The sequence below is a fragment of the Drosophila rhopaloa genome, unplaced genomic scaffold (genome assembly GCF_018152115.1).
Source record: "Drosophila rhopaloa isolate 14029-0021.01 unplaced genomic scaffold, ASM1815211v1 contig_155, whole genome shotgun sequence".
Lineage (NCBI taxonomy): Eukaryota > Metazoa > Arthropoda > Insecta > Diptera > Drosophilidae > Drosophila > Drosophila rhopaloa.
Genome location: NW_025335034.1, coordinates 14,198,636 through 14,209,705, shown reverse-complemented (window position 1 = coordinate 14,209,705; position 11,070 = coordinate 14,198,636). Strand labels below are relative to the sequence as shown.

Here is an 11,070-nt window from a genome sequence, read left to right as displayed (position 1 = left end):
TTTTACACATTCGTTGGCGATAGTGGTGGACAGAAGAAGGGGGGAGACAAGTTACATTATATGATGACTTTATCGTACTATCGATAGTTCGGTTTGTATATCAATACGGTGCCAATTGCATTTCCAATAATTAGAAATGACAAACCGGTTTCAGTTGTGTAAACATTCATTCATAATATTTCTTTCTTAAGCATAACAAAACACGCAATATATTATATATTAAATAAATATCCAATCAAATATACAAAACCTTTTAATTTTATCAAATATTTAACAATTCCTTTCCTGTTGTGATATTGTGTGCGCTTGTGGTTTCTTCCCAAATTAGGGTTGTGTTTCACAAATTTGCTAACCTTTTTTTTTACCGATGTAAATTTTAGTAGGTAAGTATATTATTAAAACGCAAACATTTAAAATTTGAAGCCAATCTATTTTTTTCAAAGGCTCACATTTGATATGAAAATTATACCTGCTGAAGAATGTTTATTCTTTATATTTTTAAATCACCTGCGAGTACCGGAGCATTTAAAAATTAAATCGCTGAGTTTTGCTTAAAACTCAAAATGCAAAAGTGAGGCGAAAACTGGAATATCTATAATCTTATTGTCCCAATGCACTAACTAGAAAATAGTTTAGTCCGGGCACTATTTTGTAAGATTTTATCTTATTTTATCATGGTAGTTCCATTTCGTATTCTTCCCCATATCGTGAAAGCAGAGTGTGATAATAAATACTCATGTAGAAACTCAGCTTAAAATATAATAGAGTGGATATATGGCAGTGAAAATAAGTATATTATTCCGGCGAATTGCCAAGATCCCTGTGGATGTTTTAATTTAAGCAACCCCGTTGATTATTCGCAGAATTTGAAGATCGCTCTCTGTGATGTCTATTTTACTTCTGCCCGTGATCCACCAGATGCTATTAGAAGCCTGTCGGGTGGACATCGCTGTCTTGAAGGATCTGAGTAAGATTAATGGTTAGTGGAGGACACGATTGTCTGTAAAGACAACATAAATTGGGTAAATATACCGTTCAATTAACGGCCGAGGACCGCGGGGTTGTCAGCGAATTTGGATTTTGTTATCTACTGTGTAAGGACAACGCTGTCCCTGTGGAAATCACCAATAAAATAGTCGTTAGATGTTGTTGCGTTACATATCACTACGAAGGGTCTGTCTATCTCTCATGTAATCTATTAATGTATTTAGGCAAAACCGTTTTGGTTTTATTCATAAGAGCCTCAAGTTAATTTCGATCGACTGTCCCGATGGTCAAATGCAGTTTTTATTTATAATTTTTGAGACCAAATTGTACTACAATGTAGTATTGTGTGCTTTTAAATATAATATTAAGTGCGCCAGAAGGCAGTTTTTGAACGGTTTGGGAAGACACGGGTTAAACTTCTTAAGCTGTACGCCGATCGATTTGATTCGCAAAGGAAGTGCCTTGTTCAAATATTGCTTATCACTCAAAATATATTGCACACATGGAGCCTCCATTACTGCAATATATGAAAGAAATTATCCCAAATCCTAAGACTAGAAGTATAAAGTGGTTAAGTACTAGTGTTCCCAAAAATGACTGGGATAAAGATCAAGGAAAAATGTGCTCTGCAGAGTATCATACCAACAATCTCTTAAACAGTGTACTTTTTAATGAAACATTTTCATTGCTACCTAAAAATTCCTTGACTATTGAAATCGCGCCTCATGGACTTTTAGGAGCTATTCTTAAACGATCAATGCCCAGTGGTGTACATATTCCACTAACAAACAGGGGTAATAGTATGTATAGTTTAAGTCCTTGATCGTTAATTATTGTTATAGCATTGTTTTATTGTAGAATTTATCAAAATGGTGTATTACTACCGGTCGCTAACCTATATGAAACCATTCAATTCCCTGTTTCGCGAGCAACGCCTAGTGTTAGCTCGCTTATTCGCTGGGATCATAGTAAAGACTGGTTCGTGACAAAATATGAGAATATGAAAACCAAGTCCAGTGGCGAGCGTGTTTTTCCAGTTAATTTGGCTAGTGATAATGAAGAATTTTTGAGTGGACATATTATAGATGGCAAAATTCTAGTGCCAGCTACATGTTATCTTCAATATGTTTGGGAAACATTTTCCCTTATGTACCATGGTCCGAGTTATATGGTACCCGTTGAATTCGAAGATATACGTTTCTTAAGAGCTACAAGTATGCCCGTTAATGGAAAAGTCGATTTAACTGTTATGATTCACTATGGCACCGGTCATTTTGAGGTAAGCCCATTTTAAAGTGGATTTAAGTTAAAAAAATTATTTATTGGTTTTTAGATAACGGAAGCAGGTAATTTAGTTGTCACCGGTATCATCCGTGAAACGGAAAACCCCACTATTCCAGAAGTTTATAATTTTCAAAATGAATCTAAGTTTCCAATGATTTCCAAAAAAGACTTTTATAAAGAGTTAAGATTACGAGGCTATCATTACAATGGCGCATTTAAGGCCGTTCATATGGCCCGTTCAGATGGTTTATTCGGAAAAGTTGAGTGGAATTATAATTGGGTAACCTTCATGGATGCAATGCTTCAAATTCAAATACTGGGAACCGATTCACGAAATCTTTTATTACCAACAAAAATTCGAAAATTGAAAATAAATGGAGTGCATCATTTCAACCTAATGACCAAAATGAATCCAGAGAATCGCTTTTTTGATGTCTATATAGATCAAATGTACGATCGGATCATAGCAGGTGGAATAGAACTTGTCGGATTACATGCCAGTCCAGTGCAAAGGCGAAGACCTCCGGGTATCCCAGTTCTTGAAGAATATGTATTTCTTGCCTTTTTTCCGTCACCAATGCTTTCAATAAAAAATGCTGCTCGTATTTGCGTTCAAATCGCTCTTGAAAATAATCCTTCTTTAAAAATGAAGTTGGTAGAGGTTGATTCTAATGGAGAAAAACCACTGCTAACATCATTTTTAGAATCTATAGAAGATTTACCTGTCATTACTGGAGAGTACATTCTATTGACATCCCACAAACTGGATGACTTTCCAGGACTTCGTGTTGAAAACGGAAGCTTGTCTTGTCAATCAAATTGTCACTTTGTTTTATTAAAAGACCTTGATGAAGAACATTTACGAGATAATATTGAAACTGCCCATAAGGTACTCGTTGACATTGGGTATATGTTGCTTAGACTAAAGTCTAAGACGAATCTTTCAGCATTGGAAGAATCGGAGCTATTCCGAACTATTACAATAATTCCGATCGATAACAAAGAGGATATATTTGTATTATTACAGAAAATTTCAAAAAAACTAACAGTACAACCAGTTTTGGTAAAGGTATCTGAAATCGATGAGACTTTTGACTGAATTGCAGAATTACAATCTGCAATAAGCACGAAAACACCGGTTATTGTGTATTCATTTAACGAGAGCTTGAATGGGCTTATAGGTTTAGTTAACTGTTTGCGAAAAGAGCCCGACGGTAATTTGATAAGATGTTTCTTTATTGATGATCAAAATGCTCCTAGTTTTGATTTATCACACCCTCTATATTCGGCTCAGCTTGCATTGGGATTGGCGTTCAACATATATCGCATTTGATATGAAAATTATACCTGCTGAAGAATGTTTATTCTTTATATTTTTAAATCACCTGCGAGTACCGGAGCATTTAAAAATTAAATCGCTGAGTTTTGCTTAAAACTCAAAATGCAAAAGTGAGGCGAAAACTGGAATATCTATAATCTTATTGTCCCAATGCACTAACTAGAAAATAGTTTAGTCCGGGCACTATTTTGTAAGATTTTATCTTATTTTATCATGGTAGTTCCATTTCGTATTCTTCCCCATATGGTGAAAGCAGAGTGTGATAATAAATACTCATGTAGAAAATCAGCTTAAAATATAATAGAATGGATATATGGCAGTGAAAATAAGTATATTATTCCATATCGTGAAAGCAGAGTGTGATAATAAATACTCATGTAGAAACTCAGCTTAAAATATAATAGAATGGATATTGGCAGTGAAAATAAGTATATTATTCCGGCGAATTGCCAAGATCCCTGTGGATGTTTTAATTAAGGCAACCCCGTTGATTATTCGCAGAATTTGAAGATCGCTCTCTGTGATGTCTATTTTACTTCTGCCCGTGATCCACCAGATGCTATTAGAAGCCTGTCGGGTGGACATCGCTGTCTTGAAGGATCTGAGTAAGATTAATGGTTAGTGGAGGACACGATTGTCTGTAAAGACAACATAAATTGGGTAAATATACCGTTCAATTAACGGCCGAGGACCGCGGGGTTGTCAGCGAATTTGGATTTTGTTATCTACTGTGTAAGGACAACGCTGTCCCTGTGGAAATCACCAATAAAATAGTCGTTAGATGTTGTTGCGTTACATATCACTACGAAGGGTCTGTCTATCTCTCATGTAATCTATTAATGTATTTAGGCAAAACCGTTTTGGTTTTATTCATAAGAGCCTCAAGTTAATTTCGATCGACTGTCCCGATGGTCAAATGCAGTTTTTATTTATAATTTTTGAGACCAAATTGTACTACAATGTAGTATTGTGTGCTTTTAAATATAATATTAAGTGCGCCAGAAGGCAGTTTTTGAACGGTTTGGGAAGACACGGGTTAAACTTCTTAAGCTGTACGCCGATCGATTTGATTCGCAAAGGAAGTGCCTTGTTCAAATATTGCTTATCACTCAAAATATATTGCACACATGGGGCCTCCATTACTGCAATATATGAAAGAAATTATCCCAAATCCTAAGACTAGAAGTATAAAGTGGTTAAGTACTAGTGTTCCCAAAAATGACTGGGATAAAGATCAAGGAAAAATGTGCTCTGCAGAGTATCATACCAACAATCTCTTAAACAGTGTACTTTTTAATGAAACATTTTCATTGCTACCTAAAAATTCCTTGACTATTGAAATCGCGCCTCATGGACTTTTAGGAGCTATTCTTAAACGATCAATGCCCAGTGGTGTACATATTCCACTAACAAACAGGGGTAATAGTATGTATAGCTTAAGTCCTTGATCGTTAATTATTGTTATAGCTTTGTTTTATTGTAGAATTTATCAAAATGGTGTATTACTACCGGTCGCTAACCTATATGAAACCATTCAATTCCCTGTTTCGCGAGCAACGCCTAGTGTTAGCTCGCTTATTCGCTGGGATCATAGTAAAGACTGGTTCGTGACAAAATATGAGAATATGAAAACAAAGTCCAGTGGCGAGCGTGTTTTTCCAGTTAATTTGGCTAGTGATAATGAAGAATTTTTGAGTGGACATATTATAGATGGCAAAATTCTAGTGCCAGCTACATGTTATCTTCAATATGTTTGGGAAACATTTTCCCTTATGTACCATGGTCCGAGTTATATGGTACCCGTTGAATTCGAAGATATACGTTTCTTAAGAGCTACAAGTATGCCCGTTAATGGAAAAGTCGATTTAACTGTTATGATTCACTATGGCACCGGTCATTTTGAGGTAAGCCCATTTTAAAGTGGATTTAAGTTAAAAAATTATTTATTGGTTTTTAGATAACGGAAGCAGGTAATTTAGTTGTCACCGGTATCATCCGTTAAACGGAAAACCCCACTATTCCAGAAGTTTATAATTTTCAAAATGAATCTAAGTTTCCAATGATTTCCAAAAAAGACTTTTATAAAGAGTTAAGATTACGAGGCTATCATTACAATGGCGCATTTAAGGCCGTTCATATGGCCCGTTCAGATGGTTTATTCGGAAAAGTTGAGTGGAATTATAATTGGGTAACCTTCATGGATGCAATGCTTCAAATTCAAATACTGGGAACCGATTCACGAAATCTTTTATTACCAACAAAAATTCGAAAATTGAAAATAAATGGAGTGCATCATTTCAACCTAATGACCAAAATGAATCCAGAGAATCGCTTTTTTGATGTCTATATAGATCAAATGTACGATCGGATCATAGCAGGTGGAATAGAACTTGTCGGATTACATGCCAGTCCAGTGCAAAGGCGAAGACCTCCGGGTATCCCAGTTCTTGAAGAATATGTATTTCTTCCCTTTTTTCCGTCACCAATGCTTTCAATAAAAAATGCTGCTCGTATTTGCGTTCAAATCGCTCTTGAAAATAATCCTTCTTTAAAAATGAAGTTGGTAGAGGTTGATTCTAATGGAGAAAAACCACTGCTTACATCATTTTTAGAATCTATAGAAGATTTACCTGTCATTACTGGAGAGTACATTCTATTGACATCCCACAAACTGGATGACTTTCCAGGACTTCGTGTTGAAAACGGAAGCTTGTCTTGTCAATCAAATTGTCACTTTGTTTTGTTAAAAGACCTTGATGAAGAACATTTACGAGATAATATTGAAACTGCCCATAAGGTACTCGTTGACATTGCTTAGACTAAAGTCTAAGACGAATCTTTCAGCATTGGAAGAATCGGAGCTATTCCGAACTATTACAATAATTCCGATCGATAACAAAGAGGATATATTTGTATTATTACAGAAAATTTCAAAAAAACTAACAGTACAACCAGTTTTGGTAAAGGTATCTGAAATCGATGAGACTTTTGACTGAATTGCAGAATTACAATCTGCAAAAAGCGCGAAAACACCGGTTATTGTGTATTCATTTAACGAGAGCTTGAATGGGCTTATAGGTTTAGTTAACTGTTTGCGAAAAGAGCCCGACGGTAATTTGATAAGATGTTTCTTTATTGATGATCAAAATGCTCCTAGTTTTGATTTATCACACCCTCTATATTCGGCTCAGCTTGCATTGGGATTGGCGTTCAACATATATCGCAATGTAAGACTTATTTTGTATATATTCACCATTCATTTTTATATTTCACTTTTATTAATTAGGGTTCTTGGGGCAGCTATAGACATTTGCAATTGCTCAAAAGTGACAACCCAATGGCCAGATTGGATCACATATATGGAAACGTCATTCAACGTGGTGACTTATCGACTTTACAATGGCTAAAAGGACCTTTTCAAGCTAAAAGCTGCTTGATTAAAATATCATATTCTTCTCTAAATTTTAGAGATGTAATGCTCGCAACTGGACGCTTAGCCGTTGAATTATATGGATCAAGTCGAATAGATCAAAACTGTGTTCTGGGCTTTGAATATTCCGGCATTAACATGGCAACTGGACGTCGGATAATGAGTATGGTGGTTAAAGGTGGCGTAGCCTCCTATGTGGAGAGGCCATCAAAACTAATTTGGGATATACCTGATCACTGGTCATTAGAAGAAGCAGCTACAGTGCCTGTGGTATACATAACTGTCTACTATGCATTCTTTATGACATGCGATATTCGAAATGTATATTCTCATACATGCTGGTACCGGGGGCATTGGTCTGGCCGCTATTCGTGTGGCATTGGCCTATAACCTAGAAGTTTTTACAACTTGCAGCTCTCTTCAAAAAAAGAAATTTTTGTTAGAGACTTTTCCCCAACTTAAAAGTATATTAAACAAATTTTAAATAACATTTTAATTTATTTCAAATTACATTATATTAAAAATTTCAGAATCGAACATTGGAAATTCTCGGGATACATCATTTGAGCTTATGGTGTAGCGTGAGACAAATGGAAAAGGTGTTGATTTTGTGTTGAATTCCTTATCAGAAGAAAAGTTGATTGCGTCAGTACGTTGTCTTGGTAAGTCCGGACACTTTTTGGAAATTGGAAAATTTGACATGGCTAACGACAACAAGATTGGATTGGGATGCTTTTTAAAAGAAATTACTTTCCATGCTGTTCTTGCGGATAGTCTTCTTGTGGTTCCTGATGAAGATATTTGGGTAATAGGGTAGTATAATAGCCTTAAAACAAATTAAGTTTACAAATTTATTATCTTTTTATAGCATTTGAAAACCCTTATTGATTCAGATATTTCGAATGGAATTATTCAACCATTACCGGTTAAAGTGTTTTCGGCTCATGACATCGAAAAGGCTTTTAGACATTTGATCGGTGGCAAGCACATTGGAAAAGTTGTTATTCAAGTTCGTGAACACCCGGATGATCCAGCTACTTTACCTGTACGGGTGCTTAGTCAAATTTACTTTAAGCATAATCTTACATATGTCATCATTGGTGGCTTGGGAGGCTTTGGAATGGAACTGGCTGATTGGATGGCTTTGCTTGGTGCTCGGAATCTTGTACTTAGCTCTAGATATGGAGTAACAAAAGACTATCAATCATACCGAATTGCGTAAGTTTTATAGAATTAACATATTTATCTTCACAACTTCAAAGCAAATTTGTGTCTATAGGCTATGGAAAACGTATGGCTGCCAAATCGCTGTTAGCACCGCAGATATAACTTCAAAAGATGGATGCCGTCAACTGCTTTCTGAAGCTGTTTTATTGGGACCAGTGGGTGGAATTTTTAATTTGGCAGTTGTGTTAAGGGATAGCTTGTTTTCCAACCAAAATTGTAATCAATTTTTGGAAAGTTTTGCACCAAAAGCTATTGCTACAAAACATCTTGACGAGATATCTCGGATTTCCTGTCCTGAACTGGAGCACTTCGTAGTATTTTCAAGTGTGTCTTGTGGGCGAGGAAATGTAGGCCAAACCAACTATGGAATGGCTAACTCTGTAATGGAACGTATCATTGAGTTTCGCAACAGAGACGGTTTGCCAGGTAAAGCTATTCAATGGGGTGCAGTTGGTGAAGTGGGTTTAGTGGCCGATATGGCAGAAGACAAAATTGATATGGAAATAGGAGGAACCCTTCAGCAAGGAATTTCATCTTGTATTCAGGAACTGGATCATTTACTAAGTGCTGAAGCATCGATAGTTTCCAGCATGGTTGTCGCTAAAAAAAGACAGGTTGTTCTGGAAATGAAAGTATTATTGATGCTGTCATGAATATTATGGGAATACGGGACTTAAAGTCAGTTTCCTTAGGTACAACACTATCAGAAATGGGTATGGACTCATTGATGGCTGTTGAAATCAAGCAAACCCTAGAGCGGCACTTTGAGTTAATTTTATCTCCACAAGATTTACGTTTGCTCACTTTCCAAAAACTTCAAGAGTTCATTGAGGCCAAGGAAAAAGAGAATACTAATGAAATTAAAATGATATTTGCTTCAGAAAGTAAGCTTTTAGGAATGGATTTACTGATTCGAAACTTAGGCGATGAAACAAATTGTGATCGAATAATAATTCCACTCAAGCCACCAGCAGCTCCTTCAAAACAGAGTCTTTCCCCAAATATATTAATACCGGGATTAGAAGGAACAGCTGGCCGCGCATGGTACCAAATAGGCTCGGGCTTTCAAAGTAGGGCTATTGTCTTACAGCTCCATAAGTTCGCGCATTTGGAAAATTTAACTGATTTAGCGCAACAATGCTTTGAAGTAAGTAATTTTTTTGTTATATCGTGAAAGTAATTTTAGGATTGTCTTTTTCTTTACAGCATGTAAAACTTATTTTAAAGCAAACTGAACCTTTTTATGTGATTGGATATTCATATGGAACTTTTGTAGCTTTACAACTAGCTGAGTTGCTTGAAAATTCCGGGCTCCGAGGACATGTAATGTTGTTAGATGGAGCACCTCATTTTTTGAAAAGACTTACTAATCTTCATTTGGGAGAAAGCTTTTCGGATAACGACCTTTATGACCTGCTTTTCACTAGTATTGTAAATCAGATATTTCCCGAAGAAACTAAAGAATTAACATCTGAAGTTTTTCACAAAGTTGACACCCTGTCAGAAAAAATGTGTTTGTTCATGGACTATGTTAAAAAGCAAAACATATACAGCAAAGAATACTCTGTAACAATGATAGACGCTATGTTTAAAAGAGTTAAAATGGCCGATTCCTTTGATTTGGATAGTATAAGAAAAATTAAATCACCAATTACACTAGTCCGTCCGACGGAGGTTTCACTGCAAGATATTGATGAAGACTATTGCATATCTTTACTGACATCTGGTAAAGTAACGCTCAAAGTTATTGAGGGAAATCATACGACTATGTTGGACAATCCATCATTAAGCCAGATCATAAATGACTTTGATCCAGCTCTGTTAGAAGACAAAAATTTTGAAGAATATATTAGAAATGACAAACCGGTTTCAGTTGTGTAAACATTCATTCATAATATTCATTTCTAAAGCAAACAAAACAATATATTATATATTAAATAAATATCCAATCAAATATACAAAACCTTTTAATTTTATCAAATATTTAACAATTCCTTTCCTGATGTGATATTGTGTGCGCTTGTGGTATCTTCCCAAATTGGGGTTGTGTTTCACAAATTTGCTAACCTTTTTTTTTACCGATGTAAATTTTAGTAGGTAAGTATATTATTAAAACGCAAACATTTAAAATTTGAAGCCAATCTATTTTTTTCAAGGGCTCACATTTGATATGAAAATTATACCTGCTGAAGAATGTTTATTCTTTATATGTATAAATCACCTGCGAGTACCGGAGCATTTAAAAATTAAATCGCTGAGTTGCTTAAAACTCAAAATGCAAAAGTGAGGTGAAAACTGGAATAACTAACTAGAAAATGGTTTAGTCCGGGCACTATTTTGTAAGATTTTATCTTATTTTATCATGGTAGTTCCATTTCGTATTCTTCCCCATATCGTGAAAGCAGAGTGTGATAATAAATACTCATGTAGAAACTCAGCTTAAAATATAATAGAATGGATATATGGCAGTGAAAATAATTCCGGCGAATTGCCAAGATCCCGGTGGATGTTTTAATTTAAGCAACCCCGTTGATTATTCGCAGAATTTGAAGATCGCTCTCTGTGATGTCTATTTTACTTCTGCCCGTGATCCACCAGATGCTATTAGAAGCCTGTCGGGTGGACATCGCTGTCTTGAAGGATCTGAGTAAGATTAATGGTTAGTGGAGGACACGATTGTCTGTAAAGACAACATAAATTGGGTAAATATACCGTTCAATTAACGGCCGAGGACCGCGGGGTTGTCAGCGAATTTGGATTTTGTTATCTACTGTGTAAGGACAACGCTGTCCCTGTGGAAATC

At 35.7% G+C, this 11,070-nt stretch overlaps 1 pseudogene; it reads left to right on the top strand.

The window, feature by feature from the left end:
* The first annotated feature begins 2,004 nt into the window (after positions 1–2,004).
* LOC123037205 lies at positions 2,005–10,148 on the top strand (annotated as a pseudogene).
* Positions 10,149–11,070: the final 922 nt, after the last annotated feature.